This window comes from Elephantulus edwardii, unplaced genomic scaffold, assembly GCF_000299155.1.
Source record: "Elephantulus edwardii isolate Elephantulus edwardi_28Jun2011 unplaced genomic scaffold, EleEdw1.0 scaffold00016, whole genome shotgun sequence".
Lineage (NCBI taxonomy): Eukaryota > Metazoa > Chordata > Mammalia > Macroscelidea > Macroscelididae > Elephantulus > Elephantulus edwardii.
The window spans coordinates 5,966,834-5,986,157 of NW_006399766.1; the positions used below are offsets into that span (position 1 = coordinate 5,966,834).

Here is a 19,324-nt window from a genome sequence, read left to right on the forward strand (position 1 = left end):
GTGTACAAGTCTCTGTTTGGGCTTTAGTTCTCATTCTCTTAGGATATATTCCAAGCAATGGAATAGCTGGTCATATGGCATTTCTATGTTTAGCTTTTTAAGGAAGTGCCAAACTGCCTTCCAGAGTGGTTTATAATCCGACCAACAGTGTATAAGAACTTCCTATCTTTTCAGATCTTCTCCAACATTTATTACTTGCTGTCCTGATAAACTTTGCCACTGATACTGGAGCAAGATGGTATCTCATTGTGGTTTTGATTTGCATCTCTTATTGCCAGTGATCTGGACTGATTTTAATTATTGGAAAAACTTCATTGCTGTGCTCTCAGTTTTTTAAGTTCAGGATTATGTATATCATGTCCAGAAGCAAAGGTTGTTATTGTCTTGTTAGGTGCCATTGAGTCAAGTACAACTCATAGCAACCATGTGAACAACAGATCTGAATCGTGTCTTATCTTTGACAATCCTCATCGCCTCTGATACACTTCAGCCCATAGGTACAATCACCATGTCAATCCACCTCACTGGAGTCTTCTTCTCTTTTGCTGACCCTCCACCTTACCACACATTACGTTTCTTTCCAAGAAATAGTATCTCCTAGCAAAATGTCCAAAGCGTGAGAGATGAAGCTTCAACATCCTTAATCCCAGGGGTACTCTGGTTGCACCTTTTCCAGGGCATATCTTTGTTCTTTTTGCAGTCCTTGGGATCTTTAATACTCTTCTTCAACACCACAGATCAAAGTCTAGCCTAGTGATTTCTTCTGTCATCCTTATTCGCTGTTCAGAAGAGGAGTTACATAAAATTTCATCTCTTACTCAGTCACAAGTTGACTTCATTTTTATGACATCTAAAATAAAAACAGGTACATTACCCCTGTCATTTCATTATTCTGTTGTGATTTATGTGCTGTTACAATGCTGGCAACTCTGCTGCCAGTATTCCAAATATAAGCAAAGTCACGCATGTTGGTCAGGCTTCAGAAGAGAAGGCTGGCAATCTACTTCTGACAACTAGACGATGAAACTTACATGGATCAAAAAATAGTGTGTGAGATTTCAACTTGCTCACTTTAGCTGCATCTCCAAGAGGGACCTCAAGTAGAGTGCAGGACGAGTGGATCCTGGAAATCCAATGATGGACTGGTGCAATGGTTGCCCCAATGTACTTTACCATGTTAATTATTGCAAAGATGGCTCAAGACTGGGCAATGTTTTATTCTGTGAGGCACAAAGAAGCAATTATAAAAGTAAGTACCCATCATTTTCTCTGTATTTCATTTGTCAGTTAGCACTAAGCTTCCTTTGTGCAATAACTTATTAGTCTACCACTATGAGTTATAATTGACTTGACTGCACATAACAACAACAACAACAACAACACTAGTTTATATCCAAACAAGCTTTTTACCACCAAGTTAACAGCATAATCTGTTAAACCACATAAATACAAAGAAATTGCTGTTGGGGTTGAAACTGGTTCATAACTGACCCTAGATCAGGTTTTGAGAGATTGTAAAATGCAAAAGAGAAGATTACCCATCTTTCTCCCACTGAGTGGCTGGTGGATTCTAACCATTAGAAAGGCATAGTCTTTGAGAGTTAAGGGTGCAAATCACTAAAGGCAATACCACCAGCACTCTTAAACCACATATTTGATCATTTTCTTTTCTTGCCAAAGGTGGATGACTCTAATCTGCAGCCCTAAGGCCTGTCTTTAATTGTTTTTGGTGAAACATTCTTCTAAGTCGTATAACCCTGGTACGTTCACTTGCTGTACAGAGGTAACTTGTGGTTGCTGTGAAGCTGAACACTGTGACACTGACATGTCAAATGTGATAATGGTTACCCGTGGTGGACAGTGTTTGGTGGAGCTCCCCAATTAAAATAAGCTTGGACACAGGAGTGGCATCCACTTCTGCCTTGGGAAATCCTACAAACCTGGAGAAAGGATGAAAGTCATGCAAGTGTAGAGGACTTTCATTCATAGGGTCACTATCAGTCACCTACAACTCGACGGCACTTAACAACAACTACAAAGACCATCATCAACAATTGCTGCAGCACTGAACAGTTTATTTCCATTACACTCACATGTGCAGACTAAACATTGATACTTTTTATTAGTTCTTTTTTTTTTAATTTTGTGTACGTGTACCGTCAAATCAGATCTGACTGGTACAGGATGATATTGCGCCTCCTTCTCCGGCAGAGCGTCTGGTGGATTCGAACCATGTTCCTCTGGGATTGCAGTGCAGTTTCTTGCCACTAGGCCACCAGAGCTCCCCTGATACTTTTTATTAGTAAAAAATTTCTGAATAGGAAAGAGATGGAAGCAGCCCAAGTGCCTATCAGTGAATGAATGAATGGATAGAATAACTATGGTACACTCACCCTCGGAATAGTAAGCTGCATTGAAAAACAATGAGTTCACTACACAATATAGGTAATCGTGGAAGATATGCTGAGCAAAATATCTCCGTCACAAAAAGACAAAAACTGCATAACTCCAATGTTATAAAATAGGACTAACATGGGGGTTAAGGGGAGAATAGGAAAAGGTGGAGAGATTATGAACACCACATTGGAACTGATGAGAAGAACTGTTAAAGAGGAATGTATGATTAGATATTATCTGTATGACAACAATCTGGAACAAGAGGTGCATTGCAAAGTAGACTGAGGGAGGCGAAAAAGTGAGGAAGGAAGAAAATGCAACAATAAAGGAATGAAAACTTTTGTAAACCAATCACTTGCAAAGCATTTGAGAGGTGGACAATAAATAGGGTTGAAAGAAGAAGAATTGATGCCTTTGAGCTGTGGTGTTAGAGAAGAGCACTAAAGATCTCATGGATGGCCAAAACAACAAACAAAGACGTCTTGGAGAGGGTGTAAACCTTTGTAACCCTTCATTAAAATCACAAAGAAAGTGTGTGTGTGTGGGGGGGGGTGGAATCTCTCTAAGATTAAAGGTGGAATAGATTGTTTCAGACTAACCATCAACTTGAGACCTAATAGAAGGGTTAGATAAAACATTTCTTTAAAAATTTTAAGAGGTCACTTACCAAAACAAAAATTAGTTTCAGGGCCATGTTCAGATAACAACAGAAGCTTAAAGGAAAGAGCAGAGTATCTGCTGGTCACTTCTCTTAAGAAAGCATTTTGCTGATTATTAAACCAGCAGCCAAAGAGTTGAGATGTTCAACCATAAGTTTAGTTAGACTCATGATTCCTAAGTATATGTTGCTGTTATTGTTATTGTTAGGTTTCGTTGAATTGAGTATGACTCAGCAACCCTATGAATAGTGGATCTGAACCCTGTCCTATCCTGTGTCATCTTCAACTTCCTGAAACACTAGAGCCAATTGCAGCAGTCACTGTGTCAATCCACCTGATCAAGGGTCTTCTTCTCCTTTACCGACCCTCCACCCTTCCAAGCATCATGCCCCTCTCCAAGGAATAGCCTCTCCAGTAGCATACCTGAAGTATGCGAGGCAAAGCATCATCATCCTTCCCTCCGAAAGAGCACTCCAGCTGCACCATCTCCAAGACATATTTGTTTGTTCTTTTGGCCATCTATGGATGTTCAGTGCCCTTTTCCAGCACCACAGCTCAAAGGTGTCAATTCTTTTTTAGTCATCCCTATTTATTGTCCAGCTCTCAGATGCATAGCAAGTGAGTGGAAAGACCATGGTCATGGCTTGAATCAGGCACACCTTAGTCCTCAAACTAACATGTTACTACTCAATAATTTGGAAACTAAACACTTTTCCATTTCAATGTGTCTTCTTTTTGCTTGACTGCTGGTACAAAGGGTGTTAATCATGGATCCAAGTAAGCGGAAATTGTCGACAGTTTCAATCTCTTCTCCATCCATCATAATGTTGCCTATTGGCCCAGTGGTAATAATGTTTGTTTTCTTGACATGGAATTCCAATCCATATTGAAGACTGCCTTCTTTGATCTTCTGCAACAAGTGCTTCAAGTCCTCCTCACTTTCAGCAGGTAAGTTTGTGTCATCTTCCAATAATGCAAGTTATTGATGAATCTCTCTCTGATCCTGATGTCACAGTCCTCTTCACAGAGTCCAACTTCTTGAATGACTTGTTCAGTGCACAGATTGAATAGGTATGGACAGAAAATACAACCCTGACACACTTCCTTCTTCATTTAACCCATGCAGTGTTTCCCTGCTCTGTTCACACAACGGCATAGGTATATACCCCAAGAGATTGAAAGCCAGAACACAAACAAACTTATATGCCAATAACCATTATAATACTATTTACAATAAACAAAGATGAAAACAACACAAATACTAATCAGATGCTGAATGGTTAGGCAAAATATAGCATATATGCAAAATAGTGGGAAGCTCTGGTGGCATAACCCATAGGGCGTTGCATTGCTAAACTAAATTTCTCCCTATTTGTATGAATACACTAGCAGCTATCCTGGAGAAAGAGCCTCCTCCCATGTGGATTAAAGGCTTGGAAAGCCTTTGGCAAATCAGTTATAAGTCTGTTCTGACTTGATGACTAAGAAAGAATGCATTTTGTCCAGCCATAAATTGTTGTTGTTACGTGCCATCAAGTCAGAATAAACTCATGGTTAACCCTCCATTGAGTTTTCAGAGGCTATCATTGCATAGGAGGTTATTGCCCATCTTTCTCCCAAGGAGTGACTGGTAGATTTGAACCAAATTCCTTTGAGATGGCAGCAAAACTTACCACTAGGCCGCCTCATCTATCAACTAGTGAATGTTTATTAATTTTTAAAATGATGACAAGAAATCTATGCTTATGGATTTTCATAGTGTTTATGCCATTCTTTAGTAGTATTTTCACTTTTGTGCATTGGAATAAACTTCAATTTCTAATGTATTTGTGTGAATATATATGTGGATAAGGTTAAATTTAAGAGGATAAGTAATGTGGGCAGCAAGCAGACATTTAGAAAAATAAAACTATTCAGATTGCTGGGTACTTTTGTGTAAAGGTCTTTTATGCAAAGCTTACTCTGAGTTATATTTGACTTGACAACACTTAGCCACATCTAAATGAGACTAGTGCTGCTATATCTGGAGGAACATTCTTCCACTTTGCACATCACTCTTTGTCAATGTACTATATGAGATAACACCTGAGTTTGCTATAATGCTGAACCTTGTGCCATGGGGATATCAAATACCATGATGGTTTCCCATTGTGGACAGTGTTTGGTGGAGCTCCCAGTTGTAAAACAGGTTGGGAAGCAGGAGTGGTATCCACTTCCTAAATCACATCCCTCTGGAAACAATATGAACTTGCAGAAACAATGATCGCTATGGAAAGGCATTATTAGGTCTTTTGTTCATAGAGTTGTTATGAGTCCGACAACAATCAACAACAAACAACAACAGCATTTAGATTGATGGACACCATAGGCATTACTTCAAAAGAGTCCCTCAGTGTTCATATTAACTAATCAAAACATATGAAAATTATTATAGAAATTTAAAAGTAGGAGATAGGTTGATATTTTTCCCCCCAGAAACGTTTGGCTACTATGTTCCAGCTTTCATAGTATCAAGACATCCTAGTAATTATGGCTCATTTATCTATTATTTTCTAAAATATGAATGACTTTAACTGTTGTCATGGGATGTGGCTACAAAGAAGTGACTGATAGAGCAGCAGCATTCTTATTTCAGGGAGCTCTGGTGATATATAGTCAGTAGTGGATTTTGCTGCTAATCTTTTCCGTTCAAATGCATCAGTGGTTTCACAGGACGAAGGTGGCTGATTTCCTTCCATGACATTTACAGCCTCTGAAACCCTTTTGGAGGATCAGTTGTGCCTTCGTTCCAACTCTGATCAATGAGTGAATGAATGACTCTTACTTGTTGCCGCTATCGAAGTAGTAAAATTAGGTGAACATTTGGTGTCTCTAAAGGGAAAATGTTCACACTAGGAATTTAGTCAATTTCTAGTTTTAAAGATCTATCACCACCAAAATGGAATAACAGGCAAGACCACATACCTACCTGTATGTACCACCATGTAACCATAGACTGGAAAAGCCCATATCCAAAACCATTTGTAAAATTATAAAAGTTTCTGTAAAAGATCATGACACACAAAACACATTTTAATTTCATCTTAAATATATTTTCATACTCAAATGTCATGTATTAGGTCAGAAGTATTGTCTTTCTGTGTTTAACTTCAATAAAATGCACCATTTCCATATTGTTCTTCGGTGCTAATTTCCTTGAGGTATAACATACATTTAGTTTCTATGTATAATTAACCCTGATGCAATTTCAGGGGTTTAGACGAATACCTTTGGAGATGTCTCATCTCACTGAATTTGAAAATGTGAATGAAAAAAATGGCAGGAAAAATTTTAGTACAATATAATTATAGGAAATACTTAAGGATTGTGACTGAGAAAGCCACAAATGCAGCAGGAAATATGTTTTGAAAGAAGAAATTTTGCAATTAAGATTCACCAAGCAAACACAGTATTTTATATCACTCCTTTATTTACATGCCTTCATTTATTTACTAGGAATGTTTTGAAAACTGACACTGTCACATAAAGTAGACTGCCACTATTTACCCAGGGATTCTTGCTTGGAAAAAAAGTTGATTTAAGAGGCTCAAATCAAGTGAAATAAAAGTAGACGAGACTATAGAAGATCTATTCAGACTTAATATTTTGAAGGAGAATGAAGGAAAAGAACCTCAGTCATTTTACAGTGACATTTTTTGTAGCATTTTCAACTTTTTATTATTATAGACAAATGAGTTAAAAGGAAAAAAAAATAAAACAAAGCTAATTTTAGTACGGCACTCAAAGACCTTTTGTAAGACATTTTCATTGGGCAGTAACAATGTTTCAGTGAAGAATTTAAAGCAGAAGCAAAGTAGTAAATTATTCTGTAGATATGTACATGTAGGATTCAAAAGTCAAAAAAGCCCAAGACTCCCCCTTAGTCAAATGGTACATAAGTCTAAATTTTATGTGTTTAGGTCATCTGTCAAAAGGCCTCTCAGGTTCAGAAATCTTCACTTACAATTTTAACAGATGCAAAAACCCTTAAGTACTTTTAAGTCATAGTGAATTTTTATTTAGGGATATCATATCAAAAAAGATGAAGATGGATATTAAAGGTGTCTTCTACAGGCTCTGAAGCTGAAGATCAGAAAGCACCTCTTCAAGGAAGTGCGATGATATCAGATAGTTTGCTGATGGTGAACTGAGACAAGTCCCCATTCTTAGCCAGTGTGCTAGGCATTCTGCATTTATACCTTCAGAACGACAATTCTCCCTTCCCTAACTGCTCTAATCCCTGTGCAAATGAGGGAATAAATATTACCAGTTGAGCTCTCTTGCCTTCTGGTTTCCTTTTCAGATAACGATGAATATCAGAATTGAGAAGGCAAAGGGGTTGGAGATTCATTTTCACTTGCTTCTTTCCTACAAAGCTCTGATGGATACAACAAGCTCCTTATCAAGTTGTCACCTAGCTACAATTACAGGCTCTTCGGGTTGTACCTGTAAGAACCACTATGTTATACTAAAACTTAAAAAAAAATTGCTAGACTTTACTTCCGTGGCACCTCAGGGTGTGTTTAAAATTGTTGGCAGGTGAGAGCACACTATTTGTCTTTTTTCTTGTTGTTGTTGTTATTGTTGTTGTTGTGTGCATCGAGTCGCCTGTGACTCATAGCAACCTTATGTACAAGAGCCCTAAACTCTGCCATATCCTGTGCCAATCTTACCATCTCTGACACACCCTTCTCAATTACCCCAGTCACTGAATCAATCCATCTCTTAGAGGATCTTCTTCTCCTGCACTGTCTCTCCACCCTCCCAAGCATGACATCCTTCTCCAAGGACTAGTCCCTCCTTGCAACATGTCCAAAGTGTGTCAGACAAAGCTTCAGAATCCTTGCCTCCAAGGAGCAGCCTGGCTTCACGATCTCTAGGATGAATCTGTTTGTTTTCTTAGCAATCCATTGTATATTCAATACTCTTCTCCAACACCACAGCTCAAAGGCATAGATTCTCCTTCTACCATCACTAGTCATTGCCCAGCTCTCTGATGCACAGCAAGTGATTGCAAAGACGTTTGTTTAAAAAGAGAGAACCCACAGACTTCATTACACAAGGTGCATTCATGACTCTTGCAGTATCGCTTGGATTTTTGCCACCTTGAATAATTCATTAAAATTCATTGTTTGTTTTTATGGGTGCCATTATGTGGCACATTTTATTGTGATCGTGTGATTTAAGAAAATGTTTGTTATTCATATTATCTATTTTATTGAGATATTAATCTTATCACACATGGTCCAAGAATAAACAAATAGTAAATGAAGTATAATCTGATGCATTCAAACATCATAGCCGATGATCCCACGCTTGCATATGATCTCGCCGATATAAAACCACATGCACACTTCAGTGGCCACCAAAGTATTCAGCAGAGCTTCCTTAACTGTGAGCTGTTTGAAGCGACCAGTTTGAGCACTATTGACTATTTTTTTTCAGGCTCTGAATAGCTATAGGGATCTCAGCAGGGGTTGGAGGAACCAGCTCCACCTTGGCATAGTGCCAAAATGTGGCCAATCGAGGCTTCGAGTAAGTCACAGCAGCGTTTACCATCCCCGGAGCCTTCTCCACCAGGTTACAGACAAATTGGGCCATGGTTCCAGGACCCCAAACCCGACGCCCGTAGCAGCCGGCTGAATGTAAGAAAATGTTTTTTAAAGTTATGTTCTTGCTCTTTCTCTTGGCCATGGATCAGGTGGCAGCAGGGTTCTATCTATCGTTCTATCTATCGCTCAGCCATGGCCAAAATCAGGTTCAGGATCTTCGCGGCAAGAAGGAGGAGATGCTGAAACAGCTGGACGATCTGAAGAAGGAGCTTTCCCTGCTGGACTGTGTCAAAGTGACGCGCAGTGCAGCTTCCAAGCTCTTTAAACTCAGAGTTGTCCGAAAATCCACTGTCCGTATTCTCACTGTTATTGTTCAGATTGAGAAGGAGAACCTCTGAAAGTACTATACGGGCAAGAAGTACAAACCCCTGAATCTGTGGCCTAAGAAAACCCCGGCCACCTGCCGAAGGCTCAACAAGCATGAGGAGAACCTGAAGATCAAGAATCAGCAATGGAAAGAGCTCCTGGACTGCGGAAAACATTAAATCGAGGCCTGAATTTCTTACATAAATATCACACACACACACACACACACACACACACACACACACACACACACGCACACATTATGCTCTCACATTTTAATGACAATTGTATTTAAATGAAAATCTGGGTTCTAATTCCCTATCTTGCCAAGGGTTTGAGTTGAGATGTCTCAACAAGGTGAGCCAATACCTCCATTCAAAGAGTCTGAATAATAGCTGAAAGGCAAACCCATGGGGAAATTATTTCCATGAGCCTTGGCTACTCACCAGTGAAGCACATTTCATTTGTGCCAATCTCATTTATTGATATTTTTCTGAAAATTGGACTGGAACTGGCTGCCTAGATAATTTGTTACTTCTCATCAAATCTTTAAGCAGACAATTTGTTTCTCATAGATACAACTGGCCAGAGATATTTCTGCATCCATGTCCTGGAATCTATGCCACTGGCTGCCATCAAATACCTTTAGTCTTCAATCTATCCACTAATCATTCTCATAAGTTTCTTATTCCTCATGTCAAGTCATGGCTGTCCAGTGGGAACTGACCAATATCCTACCCTTTGGGGGTTTTAGAAACTATAAATTGCACAGGAGATTGTCCATCTTTTTCCTGTAGAGCAGCTAATGGATTCTAACTACCTGAGAGGTCCCAGAGAAATTAGTCTTAATTCATTTACCCTTAATAAAATGCCTGGTCAAAAGAGCCATGCAGGATGCTTGACTCATGATACAACTAGCCCTCCAGGAGCAACAATTCTAAGAAAATCCTCATCCTAAAAAATATTTTACTAAGTCACTTTCTACTTTATTTTTTAAGCACCCCTGAGTTCTTAAAAGACAATCCATTTGAGACTATCTCGGACATAAAAAAGAAAATGACAAGGAAAATAAAATGTTGCCCTTGACAAAACTTCAGCCTGGCTTGACTATGCAATAAGTAGGCCCTGGGTTTTGTGTACTGCTAAAGTAAAGACTGTGGCTCTCTGACAGTTGGAAACCACCAGCTACTCCATGAGAGAGAGTCAAATTTACAACCCCAGGAAACTCAATGGAGGGTCAGCTATGAGTCAGTTCCAAGTTAAAGGCAAAGAGTTTCCTTGTTTGAGTTTCCGCACTTAGTAACCTGTTTGCTCCATCTCAGGCCCAAATCCCTGCCCTTAGTACCTACCCATGAACATTCATTTCCTGCCACACCATATTGCAATATTTACCATAGGTTGTGAAGTTTCAAAACCTCCTCTTATGAGTTTGTAGAAGCTCCTTTTCTCTTTCCATATCCACAGTCTTTGTATGTAATAGTTTTTCTTATTCAAAACATTGCAGGGGGTTGCTTTTGATTTAGGCTTTGAACATCTCCCTGTTGCATTAAATTTCCTGAATAGAATATTTCCTTATTAACTTCCAGATTCTTGGGATTTTTAAAAAATTATAGATATTCTGATCATCTGTAAAGATTTCTCTTCGTTCCAAATTTGGATGCATTATCTAACAGCACACTAAGTAATATAGTAAACATTTTACTCTACATTCAACTTATTTATTTATTCCATCTTTCAATCAGTTCCAGATTCAGGCAGTGTAAAGGATTGTTATTTTCTGAGTTACTTCAGACCTAAAAAATATAGTCAAATCTAATTAGGAGTTTCTGATAGTTTCCTATTATCTTGGAATATAAATGTAAATGATGAGCAGTATACAAATCATTATTTTTCTTTCGGAGAAGAAGAATGGTTTATTCAATCCAAGTGTCATAATGAGAATCAGACAGAAATTGAGCAATGAGTAAATATTCTTCACACATTACTTTCAAACTACTCAAGGTGAAAATTAAAGCAAAACATTATAATTCTGTTTTGAACACTAAATGCTTTTCCCTGGGAATCCTTTAAAAGTATAACTTAATTCTCAAGAATTGGCCTTTATTGATAAATAAGAGTGCAAAATTACACTCGCTTACACAAATTTTATTAGCTTACTTCTGTTTCCTGAATATTTTTTCCCACTCCCGGGTTCTTCTTTTGCAAATTTTCTGTGTTACTGATAATGAATTCAGGCATCAATACAGCTACAACTTTCCAGGGAGATAGTCATCACATAACAAGACAGAAATCAATGTCAGTTAGTCATACACAAGTCCTTTATTTCCTGTATAATTAGTGTGAGGGAACCTTCATTTCATTAGGCATACCATTATGAGAAAAAGACATAATTATAATCTCATGGGCAATAAAAAACAATAAAGACGTAAACTTTGATTGTTCCTCTTATTAAACTGACCCATAGGGTTTTGAACAAGTAATTATGCGTGTGTTTAAAAAAAAAAGATAAAAGAGCCCTTGAAAAGAAAGTAGCTCTGAAGATTCTTCTACATGTATTTTGGTGTACAGATGTTTTCATTTCTCTTGAAATAAAGGAATGTAGTTACATGATCAGAGTGTCGGTATATACTTACTTTTATGATAATGAGGCCAATTTCCAAATCGTCTTACCATTTTATACTCTCAATAATTATAAATTAGAGTTCAGGTTGCTCTAATTCCTTGTCAATATTTGTTGATGTCTGGTTTTAGGGTTTTTGTTGTTGTTGGTTGGTTAGTTGTTTGGTTGTTTTTAGCCACTCTCGATCAATTTACTGTCTCTGAAAACTCACTGGAGGGTCAGATATGGGTCGGGTCTGACTTGACAGCACACATCAACAACCAAGCAACCAACATGTGTGTGCTAAGGAGCTGTGGTAGCCTAGTCGTAAGAAGCTGGGCTGCAAATCTGAAGGCACATGTTTCAAAACCACAAGCTTCTCTGATTGAGAATGATGGCCAATCTCTTCTCCTTTTATTTTACTGCCTCTGAAAATCTGCTGGGAGGGTGGGGGGGCTCACCTATGAGTTACTTCAGATTCAATTGCACACAACAACGACTTAATAGAAAATCCCATTTGATAGTGCTTATATAGATACTAGTTGGGTTTTTAAATTAATATTTTTATTATTCACATTCACATACATTGTGTTTCATGCATGCACACTGTTGTGTTTTATATAACCTTGCATTTACATTATATTTTGTTTGTGTATATTGTGGGAGGTTCCCCCCTTACCGTCCTCTTGAAATCCTTGACAGCTTCCATCTTTTCTCCATCTATCATATTGTTGACTGTTGGGCCTGTGATGAGGACCTTTGCTTTCTGGATATTGAAGTGTAATCCATATTGAAAGCTGAAGTCCTTGATCTTCTGTAACAAGTGTTTCATATCCTCCTCACTTTCAGTAAGCAAAGTTTTGTCATCAGCATAGTTTAGGTTGTTGATGAGCTTTTCTCCAATCCTGGTGCCACATGGCTGTGCAAATTATTTGCTCAGCATACAGACTGAATAGGTACGGAGAAAGGATACAATCCTGGTGCACAACTTTCCCGACCTTAAACCATGCAATGTTCCCTTGCTCTCTTCACACAGCAGCTTCTTGGTCTAGGCATAGATCCCTTAAGTGCTCAATCAAGTGTTCTGAGGTGCCCATTCTTTTCAATGTCAGCCATAGTTTGTTACAGTCCATGGGAGAAGGATGGGTAGCCTCCTCCCTTGTGATTATCTGCCTCTGAAAGCCTGTTGAAGGATCAGCCTTGGGTCAGTTCCAACTCTACAGTACACAACTAAACAAACCACACAGTCAGATGCCTTTGCTCAGTTAATCTTGCTTGGATCAACAATCAACACGCTTGGTACTGGCAGTCAGGAAATCAGGAGACATATTGTATTGGGTAAATTTTCTGTCAGGAACCTCTAGAAAAATACTGAGGAGCAATGATATCAGTTTGAAGACTAAGATGTGCCTGATTCTGGTCTGCTCAACCACCTGCTTGCTATGCATCAGAGAGCTGGCCAGTGAATAAGGCTGTGGCAGAAGAAAAACTGATGCTTTTGAGTTGTGGTGCTGGAGAAGAGTATTGAATATCCCATGAACTACCAAAATAAATAAATACACACATCCTGGAAAGGGTGTGGCCAGAGTGTTTCTTGGAGGCACGGATGGTGAAGCTTTGTCTTTCATTCTTTGGACATGTAGCTAGATTGAGGTTATTCTTTGGAAAGGAGCACCATGTTTGGAAAGGTCAGTGAAAGGGAAAAAAAAACCACCACAACCCAACAAGATGGATTGACACTGTGACTTTGACAGTGGTCTCTAGTGTCTCAGAGAAGATAAGGACAGCATAGGATAGGGCAAGTTTCATGTTGGCTGTTCTTTGGGTCGCTATAAGTTTGTACTAGACTCAGTGACACCTAACAACAACAATAATCATATATTAACTATATTTTTGAAAACGTGTAAGCCTGCTACTTCATGCTTAATGCCTTAATATCCCCCTTTTAGATAGTGACTTTCTAATTTTCCTATCCTATCAAACTAGTACTCTGAGGGAACAAGTAGGCCCCTTTTGCTGAAGAATCCTCTGTTCCACTTGGAAACTTTGAGCATCTATATCCACAAGTGAAGTCCAATCCAGAGCAAACCATCAAGTTTCAGCAATCACAGCATAGATCATCTTCTCTTCTCTTCATCTGGTTGGGTTCTGGTCCCAAACCATCTGTGGCTAGATTCAAATAACGGTAATAAACGGCAATCTCAGAAGTCCGCACTTATCCCTGTGCTCCAGACATCTTGGTCTCCTCACTCAGCTTTAGCACCTAAGTGGGGCCAAGTCAACAAGAAACGGGTCCTCACAAATCCTTGCTCTTTAAGCCAGCAGCCCTTTTCTGCTCATCCACACATCCCTGTACGCTAGGTGGGCAGTGTTCAAGGAACATGTCCAATCTCAGCCCGTTTCTCCATTGTGGTATTCCTCCCACTTCCATTCCTGTGGTTCCACCATGAGTAAACATTGCTCCAACCTAAAGACATGGAAGTAGACTCTGATAGGCACCAACCCTGCCTCAGACGCCAAACAGCTTGTTCCCGTTTTAAAAGACAGTCTCTTCCTTCTCTTCACCTCTCCTCGCCCCTCCTCCCCCTCCTCTCTTCTCTCTATTCTCTCCTCCCCTCCCTCCCCCTCCCCTCCTCTGTTCTGTTTTTTTTTACTTCTCCTTTTCTCTTTTTCCTTCTCTCCTTAACTGGTTGCCTTTCTTTCACATGTGTATCTCTTCAATGAAACTTCCAGTGTGGATCCATGGATCCATTCAAATACAAAGCTCCTCAGAGTACTGAGTGGGACTAAATCTTTTCCCTTGGCCAAGCCCTCACAGCCTCAATCACTTTCTACTATTGATAAGCTGATCTCTTGGGCAGATCTTCCCTTTTAGTACTTCAAATCCAGTACTGGTGGAAGGTAAAATTACAGGCTTTCTAAATCTATAATATCCAGTGTTCATTAGACTCTTCCCACTTTTTTGTTAAACTCCATAATTTGAAAAATTACTAAAAGTTTGAGACTTTAAAGAAATATTAATTTTTTAAAATAGTGAAAAATGGAGAACATTTAAAACATAACAAAATAAAAGATGATATATAGTGAAATAAATCTGCAAAAATTGCCTTGACAGTTGTTATTCTCACAATTTTTCTAAACTTCTAAGCATCTGTGTGATACTAGACAGAAGCTTTATAACTGTACTAATTTCTACATTAATATTGTTAGCTGAAAGAAGAATGCTTAGTAACATTATCAAATTTTTCTTTTAGTCAAATTGTTCTGTGACTCAGTTTTGCTTCCAAATCTTCAAAATATCCCTTCATTTCTGAGAAATTCTAAATCTAAATTTCTTCCCCCTCCCCATTTCACTTGGAACCAGGAGTGCCATACATTTCCTAACAACATGCCTCTGAAAACTCTATGAACTTAGATAAATTTTGATCGCTATAGAAAGGCTTCAGGCCTTTTGTTCATAGGGTCGCTATGCTCAACTAGAAGGCAATCAACAACAACAACAAGCTTATATATTGATGAATTATTTTACAATTGACAACACCATGAGATTAAAATAGAAATAAAGAAAAGTATTATATGTTTCTGAAATATCATTAGGGGGTAATGAATAGGATTTTGTTTTCTTAAAAACAAAACAAAAGTGAAAGACTCAAACTGCGTGAATTCCAAATAATGAAAACATAATTAAACAGTTAGCATAGTGACTTATTTTAGTGAGCATCAGTGATTAATTAATCAAATTATTTGTTTTACAATTTCTACGTAAATGATCTACCAAAATATATTAGTTTCCATCTTGGCGTAACAGTTTATTTGTGATAATAACAAGAATGTACTGTATTTACTGCAACGCTGTCATTAAATACTACTCTATCAAAATAATTTCTCAGTTATTTAAAATGACAAGTTTGCACTGAGTTTAATTAGAATTGAATAAAATATTTTAAAATTATGCAAAAGCTTAATATATTTTAAAGTTATGGTCATTATTCTCTTCATAATTAGTCAGAGCTCCTTCATGTTAATAAGGAGCTAGGGGGAAAAAACAACCCCAAAATTTTTTATAGGAATGTCTTAAAATATTTTCAAAGCATTATAAAATAAAATATAAAAAGTAAAACTCCAAATTTAAAATTATTTTATTCTTATTCATTCTTCAAAGACTTTTCAAAATATCAGCAAAAAGAAAGATTTTCTCTTATTTTCCTCAAAACTGTAACAGTGAGCTGGAGCACATCACATATTATAAAGATGGCACAGTACAGTACAAGGTTCAGATCTGTGTTGTTCCTAGAGTTTCTATAATTGTACTTAATTCGATGGCACCTAATAATAACAACAATCACGAGTCAAACCTATGAAATGGCTACAAAATTAATCAAAACATATTTTATACTTATGAAGTGTTTGTCATTATGAGACAATTTCTTTTGCTCAGCAAGGGACTCTATGTTATACTCATGTTATACTCATGTTATACAGTTATAGTTGTTGTTGATTGCCTTTGAATCAAGCACAACTCAACTCATAGAGACCCTCAAGCCCCCTCTACAACTATCCACATCTACAAAAGTTCATAGAGTTTCTGGAGGCATGTTATTTAGGAAGTGGATGCCACTCCTAATTGTTATACAGTATTTTAAAAAAATGTTGTTCCTTAGTGCTGCATAGTATTCCATTGTGTGAATATACTACAATTTTCCCAGTCTATTCATTGGTTGCTGGGCATTTAAGCTGTTTCCATTTTCTTGCTTTTGTGAATAATGCTGCCATTAACATAGTTGTACATATCTCCATTCATGTCTCAGTTCTGATTTCCTTCAAGTATATTCCTAGCAGTGGAATAGCTGGATCATACAGGATTTCTATGTTTAACTTTTTAAACTAAATTGCCTTCTGAGTGGTTGTACCATTTTACAATCCCACCGGCATTGCATGAGAGTTCCTATCTCTCCACATCTTCTCCAACATTTATTACTTGTCTTATTAAACTTTACTATTGCGATGGGAAAGTCTGCTGTTAGGGACCTCTCTAAAGTACTCAAGAGCAACGGTGTCTCTTTGGAGACTAAGTTCCGCCTGATACAGGCCATGGTTTTTGCAATCACTTGTTATGCATCAGAGAGTTGGACAATGACCAGGGAGGATAGAAGGAGAATTGATGACTTTGAGCTGTGGTGCTGGAGAAGAGTATTGAATGTACCATGGACTGCCAAGAAAACAAACAGATTCATCCTGGAGAGGGTTAAACCAGGCTGCTCCTTGGAGGCAAGGATTCTTGGGCTTCGTCTGACATACTTTGGGTATGTTGTAAGGAGAGACAGGTCTTTAGAGAGGGACATCATGCTGGTTAGAGTAGAGGGACAGCGCAGGAGGGGAAGACCCTCTATGAGGGGGATTGATTCAGTGACTGGGGTAATCAGGATGGGTGTGTCAGAGGCAATGCGATTGGCACAGGATAGAGCAGGGCTTAGGGCTGTTGTACATGGGGTCGCTATGAGTCGCAAGCAACATGACGGCACATAACAACAACAACAACATTGCTAGTGGAAATGCAACGTTCAAAATTAGGAGGGGTGTGCACCAAGGATGTGTCCTAACTCCACATCGTTTCAATCTATATGCAGAATAGATTATCAGGGAGGGTGGGTTTATGAGGAAAATTGTGGCATCAGGATTAGTGGTAGACTCATCAACAATCTGCATTATACAGATGACACAACTCTGCTTGCTGAAACTGAGAAGGACATGAAGTGCTTGCTGCAAAAGGTCAAGGACTACAGCCTTCAATATGGATTGAAGCTCAACATTAAAACAAAGATTCGCACCGCTGGGCCTATTGACGGCATCATGATAGATGGTGAAGGGATTGAGATTGTTAATAGCTTCAGTTTGCTAGGCTCCACAATCAACACTCTTGGTACCAACAGCCAGGAAATCATTTGCATTGGGAAAATCTGCTGTCAGGGCCCTCTCCAGAGTACTGGAGAGCAATGACATCCATCTAGAGACTAAGGTGAGTCAGATACAGGTTATGATCTTCACAACTACATACTATGCATCAGAGAGCTGGACAATGACTAGAGATGATAGAAGGAGAATGGATGCCTTTGAACTGTGGTGTTAGAAAAGAGTATTAAATATACCATGGACTGCTAGGGGAACAAACAAGTTCCTCCTAGAGAGGGTGAAGCCAGGTTGCTCCTTGGAGGCAAAGATTCTGAAGCTCCATCTGACATACTTTGGACATGTTGCAAGGAGGGACCAGCCCTTGGAGAGGGACGGCATTCTTGGGTGGGTGGAGGGAGAGCACAAGAGAAGAAGACAATGAGATGGATTGATTCAGTGACTGGAGTAATGGTAGTAGATGTATCAGAGACAGTAAGATAGACAAGATAGAGGAAGATTTAGGGTTATTAGGGTCACTATGAGTCACAGGTGTCTTGATGGCACATAACAATAATTGCTACTGGATCAAGATGATATCTCATTATTGTTTTGATTTGCCTCTCTTTGAGTGCCAATGATTTGGAGCATTTATTTCTTCATGTGTTTGTTGGCTTTTCTAATGTCTTCTTTTGGGAAGAGTCTTTTAATACCTTTTGCCCATTTTAATTTTATGTTATCAATCTTTTGCTTGTGGAAGCCCTGTAGTATTCTGAAATATTTTTTAGTTATGAGGCACTTTTTGGTATTGTTATTGCCAAAAGATAATTGAGCACGATGTATATAAATGTTCAAGAGAGTGAGGGAAAGGGCAGAAAAAAGGGGAAGGCGTAAAATCACTAGGATATCAGAAGTTACTGAGTAAATGGGAGGCGTGAAGGTGAGCACATAGGAAAGATTCAATAAAGACTTGAAAAAAATGAGGTAATAATAGACATAGAGCAACATTTATATAAAATACAATGAATATGAATATAATGTGCAAGAATGAAACACAATGTACATGAAAGATTGTATAAAATACAATATGCAAAAATATATTTTATACTGCATTTGTGGAAATTAAATCTCAAGATTAGGAATGGCTATATACATTTTTTTTTCTTGATCAACTCCATCATTTTTTAAAGCTAAAATTTTTTATCTCATTTTTAGAGAAAGAGGCAAACCCTGGGTTATATATTAAAAGGAGAGACGTGAAACAGAACGACATGTCTATAAAAAGTGGAACTAAAAACACAGAGCAGAAGCCATCTTTGGGCTAATTTGGGTTTGATATAAGGAAGAACTTTATACAGATGTTATCTCAAACTAATACAATAACTTATTAGGAAGTGATTTCTCCACATCTATTCTTAAAGGTGTTCATCCCCAATTTATGACTCTAAAATTTGTAGAGAGTTTTTACAGGGAAAAAAAGAGAGAAATTAAAAATATTGACAAATTTTATGGGGTCTCTTTCCTCAATGTGTCAAGAAATGATAATATCTTCAGTTTTATATGTAATTTTCAATTATTTTTTTCACTTTTTTCATTATTAATTTTAATAAACATTTACAGAGGTCTTTGATTTCCATTCATTCAATGCTGCACTTTTCTCCCTGCCCATCCCTCCCCACCAGTTTGCTCCCCCCTAAAAAGAAAAAATATTCCTTCATTGGTATACAATTCCCCTCACCCTTCCCCCACCCTCCACCCCGAGTACACTTCTCTATGCAAACTTAATTCTGAATTCCTGTGTTAACCATAATACTCAATCATATATC

At 38.2% G+C, this 19,324-nt stretch overlaps 1 pseudogene; it reads right to left on the minus strand.

Annotated features, from left to right (window-relative positions):
* Positions 1-8,383: 8,383 nt before the first annotated feature.
* Positions 8,384-8,696, minus strand: LOC102851877 (annotated as a pseudogene).
* Between the last annotated feature and the right edge of the window lie 10,628 nt (positions 8,697-19,324).